Below are 14,801 nucleotides of genomic sequence, written 5' to 3' on the forward strand. Positions count from 1 at the left end.
GGGTACACCGTGACCCATGGCTCTGTCTCTCCGGATAAGGAGCGTCTGCGCCCTTTGCTCGATATGGCTCCGCCTAGCGATCGGGCTTCGCTGAAACGCGCTCTTGGGCTGTTCGCCCACTATTCAAAGTGGGTGCAAAATTTCTCCACGAAGCTCCGCCCTCTCGTGGCCTACGACACATTCCCCATGGGCCCGGCCGCCATGGCGGCCTTCAAGGGCCTTAAAGCCGACATCGCTGACGCCGCTGTCGCGACGATTGACGAGAGTGCCTCTTTCATTTTGGAGAGTGATGCCTCAGATCATGCGATAGCGGCGACACTCTCCCAAGGGGGACGCCCTGTGGCTTTCTTCTCACGGACTCTCACCTCCGCCGAGCGGAGGCATTCGTCTGTCGAAAAGGAAGCGTACGTGATCGTCGAATCAATTCGGCGATGGCGGCCGTATCTGCTTGGGCGGTGTTTCCAAATCGTCACGGACCAACAAAGCGTTGCGTTTATGTATGACACCTTACATGCTCAGCGCATTAAGAATGAGAAAATCACCCGTTGGCGTATCAAACTCGCCGACTTCTGCTACACCATCAAATACCGCCCAGGGAAGGATAACCTGGTCGCCGACGCCTTATCGAGGCCGGCCACTTGTGCGGGGGTTGTCACTTTGGAGGGGCTGTGCACTTTGCACGGCACTATGTGTCATCCCGGGGTAACGCGTTTCGCGCATTTTGTGCGCGAGGGAAATCTGCCGTACTCGCTTGAGGACATCCGCCGCATCTGCCGTGATTGCGCGATCTGTGCGGAACTCAAACCGCGTTTTTACAACCCTCCTATGGGGACACTCGTTAGGGCTACTAGACCGTGGGAGCGCTTGGCGATGGACTTCAAAGGGCCGCTGCCAATGTCGAGCAACTCTCGCTATCTGCTCACTATTGTCGATGAGTATTCACGATTCCCCTTTGCTTACACGTGCGGGGATATGTCGGCTGCCACGGTTATTCGGTGCCTGCAGAATTTGTTTTCTATGTTCGGGTATCCGGCCTACGTGCATACCGATCGGGGTGCGGTGTTCCTGTCCCAGGAGGTGAGGGGCTACTTGCTCCAGCATAATGTCGCTTCGAGCTACACCAACCCGTACCGGCCCCAAGCGAATGGGCAGATCGAACGCTTTAATGGGATTATTTGGAGGGCCGTCATGCTAAGCCTTCGGACCCTCGGCCGAGGCCTCGATAAATGGGCGTGGTCGCTACCTGCTGCTCTAAACTCGATCCGGGCTCTCCTATGTACTGCCACCAACCAGACTCCTCACAAACGACTGTTCCACCACCCTAGAAGCTCCGGCAGTATCCAATCTTTACCCAGCTGGCTCGCTGAACCGGGGCCCACCTATCTCAAACGAGCGGTTCGCGCTAGCAAGTACGACCCCCTTGTTGACAAGGTGCAAGTCCTCCAGGCTAATCCCGAGCATGCTCGCGTGTTAACGGCGGACGGCCGCGAGTCTACTGTCTCCGTACGCCATCTCGCCCCATGTGGGGACGACGACAGGGATATCGACGAACCCGTCTACGAGTCTATGGACTCTACTGAAGCTTCCCCTTGGATCTCGCGAGATCTTGGAGACGGCGGCAGGGATTTTCGAAGCTCCACACGGTCTCCACGTTTTTCGAAGTTAAGTCTGTTCACAATTGTATTTTGTCGAAACTGTATTTATCTTTCGGTGTGTGAAGTTATTGTGTGCAACTTTGGTTGTTTCTCGGTGTTTATCTTTCATAAATTGATCGTCTGTTTGCCGTGTCGCGAGCAAGGCCTTGTACAGTGTGCACTGTACAAACATGGAACTACCACCGCTACTTCCGTCGTTCCCCACTCCCGTGCCCGAAGGCGCTGGGGCGCCCCCTCCGACACCCACCTCCGGCGGCTATTCCGACGCGGGGGACTCCAGGCTTGGAGACGCCGTACCCGGTCGATTCCAAACACGAACTGGCAGGGAAGTTCGCCGCCCCGACCGCTACGGGTGGACCGACTGACGTGGATCGACGTGACCCATTCGATTATTGCTGACGCTTGCTTGCAACCTGCCGATGCGGCAGTATAGTTCTAACGGCGGGGAGAATGTAGTGAAATTATACCAAGGTGAACCCAGGGTGTGCTCGCTTCAAAAGGGGCGTCTATAAGACCCGGGACTACCGGGGCGCACGTACACTCCAGCGGCACTCACTGTGACATAGTCCTGTAGTTTTAATGGGATGTACGCTGCGCTGATGTACGCTGCCTATATGCTGCGCTGATTGTTCTCTCTATTGGAATCGACCATTGCCCATAAAATACTCTGATTTTAATGCCTGTTGCATGAATGTATTTTTACAGGATGTTACTTCAGATCTAAATGATATTAAACCTACCCAGAGGTCAAGTCGTGTCTGAGCTTGATTTTCACGACAAGGAACAATAGTGAACTCATGTTTGTCAATGAGGAACAATAGTGAACTCATGTTTGTCAATGAGCAACAATAGTGAACTCATGTTTGTCAATGAGGAACAACAGTGAACTCATGTTCGTCAATGAGGAACAATAGAGAACTCATGTTTGTCAACGAGGAACAAAGGAGAACTCATGTTTGTCAATGAGGAACAATAGTGAACTTATGTTTGTCAATGAGGAACAATAGTGAACTCATGTTTGTCAATGAGGAACAATAGTGAACTCATGTTTGTCAATGAGGAACAACAGTGAACTCATGTTCGTCAATGAGGAACAATAGAGAACTCATGTTTGTCAATGAGGAACAATAGAGAACTCATGTTTGTCAATGAGGAACAATAGTGAACTCATGTTTGTCAATGTGGAACAATAGTGAACTCATGTTTGTCAATGAAGAACAATAGTGAACTCATGTTTGTCAATGAGGGACAATAGTGAACTCATGTTTGTCAATGAGGAGGGACAATAGTGAACTCATGTTTGTCAAAAAGGAACAATAGTGAATTCATGTTTGTCAATGAGGAACAATAGTGAACTCATGTTTGTCAATGAAGAACAATAGTGAACTCATGTTTGTCAATGAAGAACAATATTGAACTCATGTTTGTCAATGAGGAACAATGGTGAACTCATGTTTGTCAACGAAGAACAATCGTGAACTCATGTTTGTCAATGAGGAACAATAGTCAATTCATGTTTGTCAATAAGGAACAATAGTGAACTCATGTTTGTCAATGAGGAACAATAGTGAACTCATGTTTGTCAATGAGGAACAATCGTCAACTCATGTCTGTCACTGAGGAACAATAGTGAACTCGTGTTTGTCAATGAGGAACAATAGTTAACTCATGTTTGTCAATGAGGAACAATTAATGAACCAGCTGGGTTTTCACTGATAATTCGATGTGCTTGGGTCTAGTTTGACTTCCAATGGGTTACAATCTTAATCCTTAATAATACTGGATTTAGAACCCACAACCTCTGCTACAGCAGTTGAATGTCCTCACCACTAGGCCACACCTGTACCCATAACAATACCTTGCAAATAGCATCCTTCAAGTCAGGCCTCACTAATAGTATGCTACTAATGCCTCACTAATAGTATGCTACTGATGCCTCACGAATAGTATGCTACCAATGCCTCACTATTAGTATGCTATTAATTCCTCACTAATAGTACGCTACTCATGCCTCACCGATAGTATGTTACTCAGGTGTGACGAATAATATGCTACTCAGGCCTCACTAATAGTAAGAGTATGCTAGTCAGGCCTCACTAATAGTATTCTACTCATGCCTCACTATGCTACTCATACCTCACTAATAGTATGCTAATCATGCCTCACTAATAATATGCTATTCATGCCTCACTAATAGTATGCTACTGATGCCTCACTAATGGTATGCTACTAATGCCTCCTTAATAGTATGCTACTAATGATTCACTAATAGTATGCTACTCATGCCTCACTGATAGTATACTCAGGCATTACGAATAATATGCTACTCAGGCCTCACTAATAGTATTCTACTAATGCCTCACTATGCTACTCATGCGTCACTAATAGTATGCTAATCATGCCTCACTAATAGTTTCCGACTCAGGCCTTAAGAATAGTATGCTACTCAGGCCTCACTAATAGTATGCTATTCAGGCCTGACTGTACCTAATCTTCCAGGTCAAAGGCTTTGCAAAGTTTTACATTCCAGTCGTCACCATCCCTGTGTCCCTGGACACGCAGTACCTGTAAATATAATTACAATGTTGTACCTTTACGAGACAAGACTCGTACATCACGTGATATATGGAAAACAAAACAGCGAAAGAAAAGGCAATGCACAATAAATCAGGCCTTGCTTTCCTGGAGATAATAAAGTATAAAGAGACAGAATAAACTGACAAAAACATGAAGCATGCAGCAGAGAAAAGAAAAAAACCAGAATAAAATGACAAAAAAAGAAGTATGCAGCCGAGAAAAAAAACGACAAAAACAGGAGTAATGCAGCAGAGAAAAGAAGAAAAACAGAATAAAATGACAAAAAAAAGAAGTGTGCAGCCGAGAAAAAAATGACAAAAACAGGAGTAATGCAGCGGAGAAAATAAAACAGAGTAAAATGACAAAAAGGAAGTGTGCAGCAGAGAAAAGAAAAGAAAACAGAACAAAATGACAAAAACAGGAAGCATGCAGCACGACAGCAGAGAAAAGGAAAAAAAACAGAATAAAATGACAAAAACAGGAATAATGCAGAAGAGAAAAGAAAACAGAGCAAAATGACCAAACAGGAAGTGTGCAGCATAGAAAAGAAAAGAAAACAGAGTAAAATGACAAAAACAGGAAGTATGCAGCAGAGAAGTGAAAAGAAACAGAGAAAAATGACAAAAACAGGAAGAGTGCAGCAGAGAAAAGAAAAGAAAACAGAATAAAATGACAAAAACAGGAAGTATGCAGCAGAGAAAAGAAAAGAAAACAGAGTAAAATGACAAAAACAGGAAGTATGCAGCAGAGAAAAGAAAAGAAAACAGAATAAAATGACAAGAACGAAGAATGCAGCAGAGAAAAGAAAAGAAAACAGAATAAAATGACAAAAACAGGAAGTATGCAGCAGAGAGGTGAAAAGAAAACAGAGCAAAATGACAAAAACAGGAAGTGTGCAGCAGAGAAAAGAAAAGAAAACAGAGCAAAATGACAAATACAGGAAGTATGCAGCAGAGAAAAGAAAAGAAAACAGAATAAAATGACAAAAACAGGAAGTGTGCAGCAGAGAAAAGAAATGAAAACAGAATAAAATGCCAACAACAGGAAGTGTGCAGCAGAGAAAAGAAAAGAAAACAGAATAAAATGACAAAAACAGGAAGTGTGCAGCAGAAAAGTGAAAAGAAAAACAGAGCAAAATGACAAATACAGGAAGTATGCAGCAGAGAAAAGAAAAGAAAACAGAATAAAATGACAAAAACAGGAAGTGTGCAGCAGAGAAAAGAAATGAAAACAGAATAAAATGCCAACAACAGGAAGTGTGCAGCAGAGAAAAGAAAAGAAAACAGAATAAAATGACAAAAACAGGAAGTGTGCAGCAGAGAAGAGAAAAGAAAACAGAATAAAATCACAAAAACAGGAAGTATGCAGCAGAGAAGAGAAAAGAAAACAGAATAAAATGACAAAAACAGGAAGTATGCAGCAGAGAAAAGAAAAGAAAAGAGTAAAATGACAAAAACAGGAAGTGTGCAGCAGAGAAAAGAAAAGAAAACAGAATAAAATGACAAAAACAGGAAGTGTGCAGCAGAGAAAAGAAATGAAAACAGAATAAAATGCCAACAACAGGAAGTGTGCAGCAGAGAAAAGAAAAGAAAACAGAATAAAATCACAAAAACAGGAAGTGTGCAGCAGAGAAGAGAAAAGAAAACAGAATAAAATCACAAAAACAGGAAGTATGCAGCAGAGAAGAGAAAAGAAAACAGAATAAAATGACAAAAACAGGAAGTATGCAGCAGAGAAAAGAAAACAGAATAAAATGACAAAAACAGGAAGTATGCAGCAGAGAAAAGAAAAGAAAAGAGTAAAATGACAAAAACAGGAAGTGTGCAGCAGAGAAAAGAAAAGAAAACAGAATAAAATGACAAAAACAGGAAGTGTGCAGCAGAGAAAAGAAATGAAAACAGAATAAAATGACAAAAACAGGAAGTGTGCAGCAGAGAAGAGAAAAGAAAACAGAATAAAATGACAAAAACAGGAAGTGTGCAGCAGAGAAGAGAAAAGAAAACAGAATAAAATGACAAAAACAGGAAGTGTGCAGCAGATAAAAGAAAAGAAAACAGAATAAAATGACAAAAACAGGCAGTATGCAGCAGAGAAGAGAAAAGAAAACAGAATAAAATGACAAAAATAGGAAGTATGCAGCAGAGAAGAGAAAAGAAAACAGAATAAAATGACAAAAACAGGAAGTGTGCAGCAGAGAAGAGAAAAGAAAACAGAATAAAATGACAAAAACAGGAAGTATGCAGCAGAGAAGAGAAAAGAAAACAGAATAAAATGACAAAAACAGGAAGTGTGCAGCAGAGAAAAGAAAAGAAAACAGAATAAAATCACAAAAACAGGAAGAATGCAGCAGAGAAGAGAAAAGAAAACAGAATAAAATGACAAAAACAGGAAGTATGCAGCAGAGAAGAGAAAAGAAAACAGAATAAAATGACAAAAACAGGAAGTATGCAGCAGAGAAGAGAAAAGAAAACAGAATAAAATGACAAAAACAGGAAGTGTGCAGCAGATAAAAGAAAAGAAAACAGAATAAAATCACAAAAACAGGAAGTGTGCAGCAGATAAAAGAAAAGAAAACAGAATAAAATCACAAAAACAGGAAGTGTGCAGCAGAGAAGAGAAAAGAAAACAGAATAAAATGACAAAAACAGGAAGTATGCAGCAGAGAAGAGAAAAGAAAACAGAATAAAATCACAAAAACAGGAAGTGTGCAGCAGAGAAAAGAAAAGAAAACAGGAATAAAATCACAAAACAGGAAGTGTGCAGCAGAGAAAAGAAAAGAAAACAGAATAAAATCACAAAAACAGGAAGTGTGCAGCAGAGAAAAGAAAAGAAAACAGAATAAAATCAGAAAAACAGGAAGTGTGCAGCAGATAAAAGAAAAGAAACAGAATAAAATCACAAAACAGGAAGTGTGCAGCAGATAAAAGAAAAGAAAACAGAATAAAATCACAAAAACAGGAAGTGTGCAGCAGAGAAGAGAAAAGAAAACAGAATAAAATGACAAAAACAGGAAGTATGCAGCAGAGAAGAGAAAAGAAAACAGAATAAAATGACAAAAACAGGAAGTGTGCAGCAGAGAAAAGAAAAGAAAACAGGAATAAAATCACAAAAACAGGAAGTGTGCAGCAGAGAAGAGAAAAGAAAACAGAATAAAATGACAAAAACAGGAAGTGTGCAGCAGAGAAAAGAAAAGAAAACAGAATAAAATCACAAAAACAGGAAGTGTGCAGCAGATAAAAGAAAAGAAAACAGAATAAAATCACAAAAACAGGAAGTGTGCAGCAGATAAAAGAAAAGAAAACAGAATAAAATCACAAAAACAGGAAGTGTGCAGCAGATAAAAGAAAAGAAAACAGAATAAAATGACAAAAACAGGAAGTATGCAGCAGAGAAGAGAAAAGAAAACAGAATAAAATGACAAAAACAGGAAGTGTGCAGCAGAGAAAAGAAAAGAAAACAGGAATAAAATCACAAAAACAGGAAGTGTGCAGCAGAGAAAAGAAAAGAAAACAGGAATAAAATCACAAAAACAGGAAGTGTGCAGCAGAGAAAAGAAAAGAAAACAGAATAAAATCACAAAAACAGGAAGAATGCAGCAGAGAAGAGAAAAGAAAACAGAATAAAATGACAAAAACAGGAAGTGTGCAGCAGAGAAAAGAAAAGAAAACAGGAATAAAATCACAAAACAGGAAGTGTGCAGCAGAGAAAAGAAAAGAAAACAGAATAAAATCACAAAAACAGGAAGTGTGCAGCAGAGAAGAGAAAAGAAAACAGAATAAAATGACAAAAACAGGAAGTGTGCAGCAGAGAAAAGAAAAGAAAACAGGAATAAAATCACAAAACAGGAAGTGTGCAGCAGAGAAGAGAAAAGAAAACAGGAATAAAATGACAAAAACAGGAAGTGTGCAGCAGAGAAAAGAAAAGAAAACAGGAATAAAATCACAAAACAGGAAGTATGCAGCAGAGAAGAGAAAAGAAAACAGAATAAAATGACAAAAACAGGCAGTATGCAGCAGAGAAGAGAAAAGAAAACAGAATAAAATGACAAAAACAGGAAGTGTGCAGCAGAGAAAAGAAAAGAAAACAGGAATAAAATCACAAAACAGGAAGTGTGCAGCAGAGAAAAGAAAAGAAAACAGAATAAAATCACAAAAACAGGAAGTGTGCAGCAGAGAAAAGAAAAGAAAACAGAATAAAATCAGAAAAACAGGAAGTGTGCAGCAGATAAAAGAAAAGAAAACAGAATAAAATCACAAAAACAGGAAGTGTGCAGCAGATAAAAGAAAAGAAAACAGAATAAAATCACAAAACAGGAAGTGTGCAGCAGAGAAGAGAAAAGAAAACAGAATAAAATGACAAAAACAGGAAGTATGCAGCAGAGAAGAGAAAAGAAAACAGAATAAAATGACAAAAACAGGAAGTGTGCAGCAGAGAAAAGAAAAGAAAACAGGAATAAAATCACAAAAACAGGAAGTGTGCAGCAGAGAAAAGAAAAGAAAACAGAATAAAATGACAAAAACAGGAAGTGTGCAGCAGAGAAAAGAAAAGAAAACAGAATAAAATCACAAAAACAGGAAGTGTGCAGCAGATAAAAGAAAAGAAAACAGAATAAAATCACAAAAACAGGAAGTGTGCAGCAGATAAAAGAAAAGAAAACAGAATAAAATCACAAAAACAGGAAGTGTGCAGCAGATAAAAGAAAAGAAAACAGGAATAAAATCACAAAAACAGGAAGTGTGCAGCAGATAAAAGAAAAGAAAACAGAATAAAATGACAAAAACAGGAAGTATGCAGCAGAGAAGAGAAAAGAAAACAGAATAAAATGACAAAAACAGGAAGTGTGCAGCAGAGAAAAGAAAAGAAAACAGGAATAAAATCACAAAAACAGGAAGTTGCAGCAGAGAAAAGAAAAGAAAACAGAATAAAATGACAAAAACAGGAAGTGTGCAGCAGCGAAAAGAAAAGAAAACAGAATAAAATCACAAAAACAGGAAGTGTGCAGCAGATAAAAGAAAAGAAAACAGAATAAAATCACAAAAACAGGAAGTATGCAGCAGAGAAAAGAAAAGAAAACAGAGTAAAACGACAAAAACAGGAAGTGTGCAGCAGAGAAAAGAAAAGAAAACAGAATAAAATGACAAAAACAGGAAGTGTGCAGCAGAGAAAAGAAAAGAAAACAGAATAAAATCACAAAAACAGGAAGCGTGCAGCAGATAAAAGAAAAGAAAACAGAATAAAATCACAAAAACAGGAAGAATGCAGCAGAGAAAAGAAAAGAAAACAGAGTAAAACGACAAAAACAGGAAGTGTGCAGCAGATAAAAGAAAAGAAAAGAGCAAAATGACAAAAACAGGAAGTGTGCAGCAGAGAAAAGGAAAGAAAACAGAATAAAATGCCAACAAGCGTTACGCCCAGGTCCCCCGTCGGTGGTGATGTGAGTCGACAAAGTAGAAGACGCAAGGCGGCCATCTTGGATTTTGACGTGGCGACCCAATTTTCAATAGCGTTCTTCCTTATGCGTAGATACACCTACACACCAGATTAGAAGTTAGTAGTTCGTTTATGTTTCAAGATATTGTGCTCACAAGGTTCAGACATATATATGGTGGCGGCCATCTTGGATTTTGACGTGGCGACCCAATTTTCAACAGCGTTCTTCCTTATGCGTAGATACACCCACACACCAGATTAGAAGTTAGTAGTTCGTTTATGTTTCAAGATATTGTGCTCACAAGGTTCAGACATATATATGGTGGCGGCCATCTTGGATTTTGACGTGGCGACCCAATTTTCAACAGCGTTCTTCCTTATGCCTAGATACACCCACACACCAGATTAGAAGTTGGTACTTCGCTTATTTTTCAAGATATTCCGCTCACAAGGTTCAGACATACATGGCGGCGGCCATCTTGGATTTTGATGTGGCGATCCAATTTTCAATAGGGTTCTTCCATGTGCCTAGTTGAACCCACACACCAAATTAGAATTAGGTCCTTCGCTTACGCACGCACGCACCCACGTCTGCACGGACGCAGGGGAAAACCATAGTCCCCCTTTCGCTCCGCGGTGCGACGGGGGACAAAAACAGGAAGAGTGCAGCAGAGAAAAGAAAAGAAAACAGAATAAAATCACAAAAACAGGAAGTGTGCAGCAGAGAAAAGAAAAGAAAACAGAATAAAATGACAAAAACAGGACGTATGCAGCAGAGAAAAGAAAAGAGAGTAAAACGACAAAAACAGGAAGTGTGCAGCAGAGAAAAGAAAAGAAAAGAGTAAAATGACAAAAACAGGAAGTGTGCAGCAGAGAAAAGAAAAGAAAACAGAATAAAATGACAACAAGCGTTACGCCCAGGTCCCCCGTCAGTGAAGTGATGTGAGTTGACAAAGTAGAAGACGCAAGGCGGCCATCTTGGATTTTGACGTGGCGACCCAATTTTCAATAGCGTTCTTCCTTATGCGTAGATACACCCACACACCAGATTAGAAGTTGGTACTTCGTTTATTTTTCAAGATATTCCGCTCACAATGTTCAGACATACATGGCGGCGGCCATCTTGGATTTTGATGTGGCGACCCAATTTTCAATAGGGTTCTTCCATGTGCCTAGTTGAACCCACACACCAAATTAGAATTAGGTCCTTCGCTTACGCACGCACGCACGTCTGCACGGACGCAGGGGAAAACCATCGTCCCCCTTTCGCTCTGCGGTGCGATGGGGGACAAAAACAGGAAGAGTGCAGCAGAGAAAAGAAAAGCAAACAGAGTAAAATGACAAATACAGGAAGTGTGCAGCAGAGAATAGAAAATAAAAGAAAAATAGGCGCAATACCCCTGGCGCTCACCTGGTAGAATAAACTATACTGCACTAACTAAAGGTATTTTAAACCAATTTAAACGATTTCTGGAAGACAGGGCAGCATGTAGAATCATACCAACATAACCATGACTTTAACCAAACAAAAAAAAAATACCTATTTTGGGGGGCAAGCCTCCTATAGACCACCTTAGACCCCAATTATTTTTAATTCCAGGTACAAACTTTTTTACAACACAGGTGATTAAGGTTGTGGTGAAGTTTCATCAGTATTGCATGTGTAGTTTCTGAGAAGAAAGCAAACACCTATTTTGGGGGGCAACCCCCCTCATAGACCTCAAAATGGGCAGTTTTTTTCGTGCCATGAACAAACATTGGTACATCACGGTGTGAAGGTTCTGGTGAAGTTTCATCGAAATTGCATGTGTAGTTTCTGAGAAGAAAGCAAACACCTATTTTGAGGGGCAACCCTCCCCCCTCATAGACCCCAAAATGGGCATTTTTTTAGTGCCGTGAACAAGCTTTGGTACATCACGGTGTGAAGGTTGTGGTGAAGTTTCATCGAAATTGCATGTGTAGTTTCAGAGAAGAAAGCAAATACCTATTTTGGGGGGTCAAACCTGGATCCGCGTTGACCCCCGGTAAACCCCCTTAAACCCAGATTTTTTTTAATGCCGTGAACAAACTTTAGTCGCAACACAACAAATATAATTTGTACCAAATTTGGTCGCAATCCCATCAGCGGTTTCGGAGAAGAAGTTTCAAGTGTTTATGGACGGACGGACGACGCGCCAACACATAAGCTCACCTGAACTTCGTTCCAGGTGAGAAACAAAGGGTAGGGAGATTCATGTAGAATTGAAATTGGATAAACTTGGTAGATATCACCAAAACGGACCTTGTGGGTTTATGGGTTCGTTTTGAGATGGATCGTGGCTTGCTGAGTGATCTTGTTCATCGGGTGTGGTGTTTCTGGAGTGATGTGTGGTGTGTACGAAGGAACGCCAATGTCACTGTTACCTGTGGTATCTGGATGTCCTCATTGTCCCATCGATAGGGTATCTTCACCTGGTGCTAATTGGGCGGTTGGATTACTCAACTAATACACTAGGCCTTTGGTTTTGAACTTGTTTCCGCTCGGCCTTTGGTTTTGAACTTGTTTCCGCTCGGCCTTTGGTTTTGAACTTGTTTCCGCTCGGCCTTTGGTTTTGAACTTGTTTCCGCTCGGCCTTTGGTTTTGAACTTTTTTGCACTAAGCCTTTGGTTCTGACCTTTTTTATGCTACTGTAGGCCTTTGGTTCTGACCTTGTTTATGCTACTGTAGGCCTTTGGTTCTGACCTTGTTTACGCTAGGCCTTTGGTTCTGACCTTGTTTATGCTAGGCCTTTGGTTTTGAACTCCTCGCTGCACTAGGTCTTTAGTTGATTGTACTAGACCAATGGTTAATTCCCCCCCCCCCCCCCACCCCCCTACCTTGGCTACACCTGGGACTCTGTGAGTGATCACCTCTTGGATGTGTGAGACCTAAGATGGGTCTACTGGATGTGATGGACCTTCGGTAGGCCCCCAAGTATGCTGAAACTTTGTTGCAGACTAATCCCGACTTGTTATACGCACCGATCATAAATTACCTAATTATTATTTATATTAACAATAAAATTTAAATCCATATTCAGATTACGACATATTCATTCATATACAGACGACAAAGCAAAGTGATTGTAATTAACGTCAATCCCCTCCACTTCCTGTCTTTCTTCACGTCTCCTCCTCCCGAGTCCATTCTAACACAAAACCAGGGCCGAGTAATGTCTGACGTTCCTGAGGAATTACAACATATGACCCACAAGGTTTGTATTGGGGTAGAGCAAGGCCTGTGGAAGGAAACAACGGGTAATGATCACACAGATGGATACCCATGAGCATGCCAAGTGTGCTAGGCCTAACCCTGTTTTGTGTTTAAATCATCTCCGCACAACGCTTGTCCTCCGCGCCACCTCACACCTGCGGCTTCCTGCGGAACACAAAGTCTCCCATTGCGTTTTCAGATTCTTCCAAAAGCAAGGCCACTGCTTCAATAATGATTGGAATCAACAGCAGTGGACTGCAATTAGAGTTACAAAATGCCCGGAAGTGTGCGAGGAGGTAGGCTGGCATACTGTGCATCCAGGGACGAGATCGGACCGCAGGAATTGGTGCGTCTTGGGAATCTGCAATTACACTGATTATCTGCTTTCATGAGCACAGTTTAGTTTATTCCGATTTGACGATATAGCAAAAAATACCAACAATACGACATGGTAGTTCATTTTCATGTCAACTGGTCATGAGTGTCATGTGACTGGTCATGCGAACCGATATCCGGTAATCATCTGTGGTACTTCATCCCATCTTTGGGTCTCCATTTATAGATCATCATCGATGGTTTTAGATGAGAAAAACTCCTAACATTGCGAGGCGACCAAATCTGAACTTGTAGTTAGTCTTGGTACTCAGAGTAGTACATAATATGCCACCAATTGGGCCTACTACTGCCATGGTACCTGCTGGCTTCACATCGCCTCTGAAGGGCTACCTGATATACAATGGAGAATGCCCTGGTATACCTGGAGTACATTGTCGTCACAATCCAATGAAACCTTATTTGGCGTCAATCCCAGAAACAGGAAGCTCAGAGTCTTGGTCTTAGCATTCTACTAATGGGATGTAAAAACAACCAAAAGGGACAATCCAGGAGGCATTAATGAGAATGGAGGTGTCTTCATCGATGGCAAGAAGGATGTTCCCTCACAAGGAACGTCAATGCCAGAGGAGGTCACAAGACCATGCCAATAACTACCCGGAAGGGGGACGTGGGGGTGAATTGCCCCTCCTCTAGAAACTGACCTGGCCAAAAATAACAAAGGTTAGCACAAAAAATGTCTTTGAGTCTTTCTTGTGGAATGAGGCCCGAGCTGGGTCTCAGGTATAAAATCTAAACTTCCTTAATCTGAGAGAGAGAGTAATTGAACCTAATATACAAGTGGTGAAACTGTAACAAGGCATCAAGGGTGGTTTTATTTACTTTTTACTTTTTTTCTTTTTACTTTTTTTTTGTATTTTATTCTTTCAGAGGATTTTGGCCTTGCTATTTATCATTGGTGTCCACATACCTGAAACACATCAACTCCGGTATAAGGGAGTATAACTGTATTTTACCGGCTCCTATCTCGTGTGTTCTCCCAGAAACACCATCGTCTCCAGTTGTTTTAAAGTATTTTTTTTAACCCTTGGATGCAGTGATTGGGCCTCGGAGGCCCACAAGGTTGTTTTTGTTGCAAAACTATGCTGTATAATTTTTTTTTGGAATGAGCCTCATTTTCTCTGACTTGCATGTTGTTACACAAAATTCAGTGACATTAAAAAAAAATTCATTCAGGCTCGTGGGAAAATCTTCATTCTTCACTTATAACCCAAAAATCCGACACGAATGCAGGCCTGGGGCCTTCGAGGCCCCGCATAAATGTTGTTGTACTACTATGTTATATCATTATTTTCTTGATATGAGCCTCATTATATTCTCCTATAACTTGGTTACAAATAATTCAGTGACAAAAATATGAAAATTAAAAACTTTACACGAATACATTCGTGAGGCCTCCGATGCCCAATGGCTGCATATGTTTAGGATTTTTGACAGTTGTGGACATATCCATTATAAATAAAAGGATTAGTTAATCATATTTTTTGAGCAAATACTCCTCCATGAGCCTCAAC

Source organism: Myxine glutinosa, chromosome 6 (assembly GCF_964187855.1).
Source record: "Myxine glutinosa chromosome 6, kmMyxGlut1.1, whole genome shotgun sequence".
NCBI lineage: Eukaryota > Metazoa > Chordata > Myxini > Myxiniformes > Myxinidae > Myxine > Myxine glutinosa.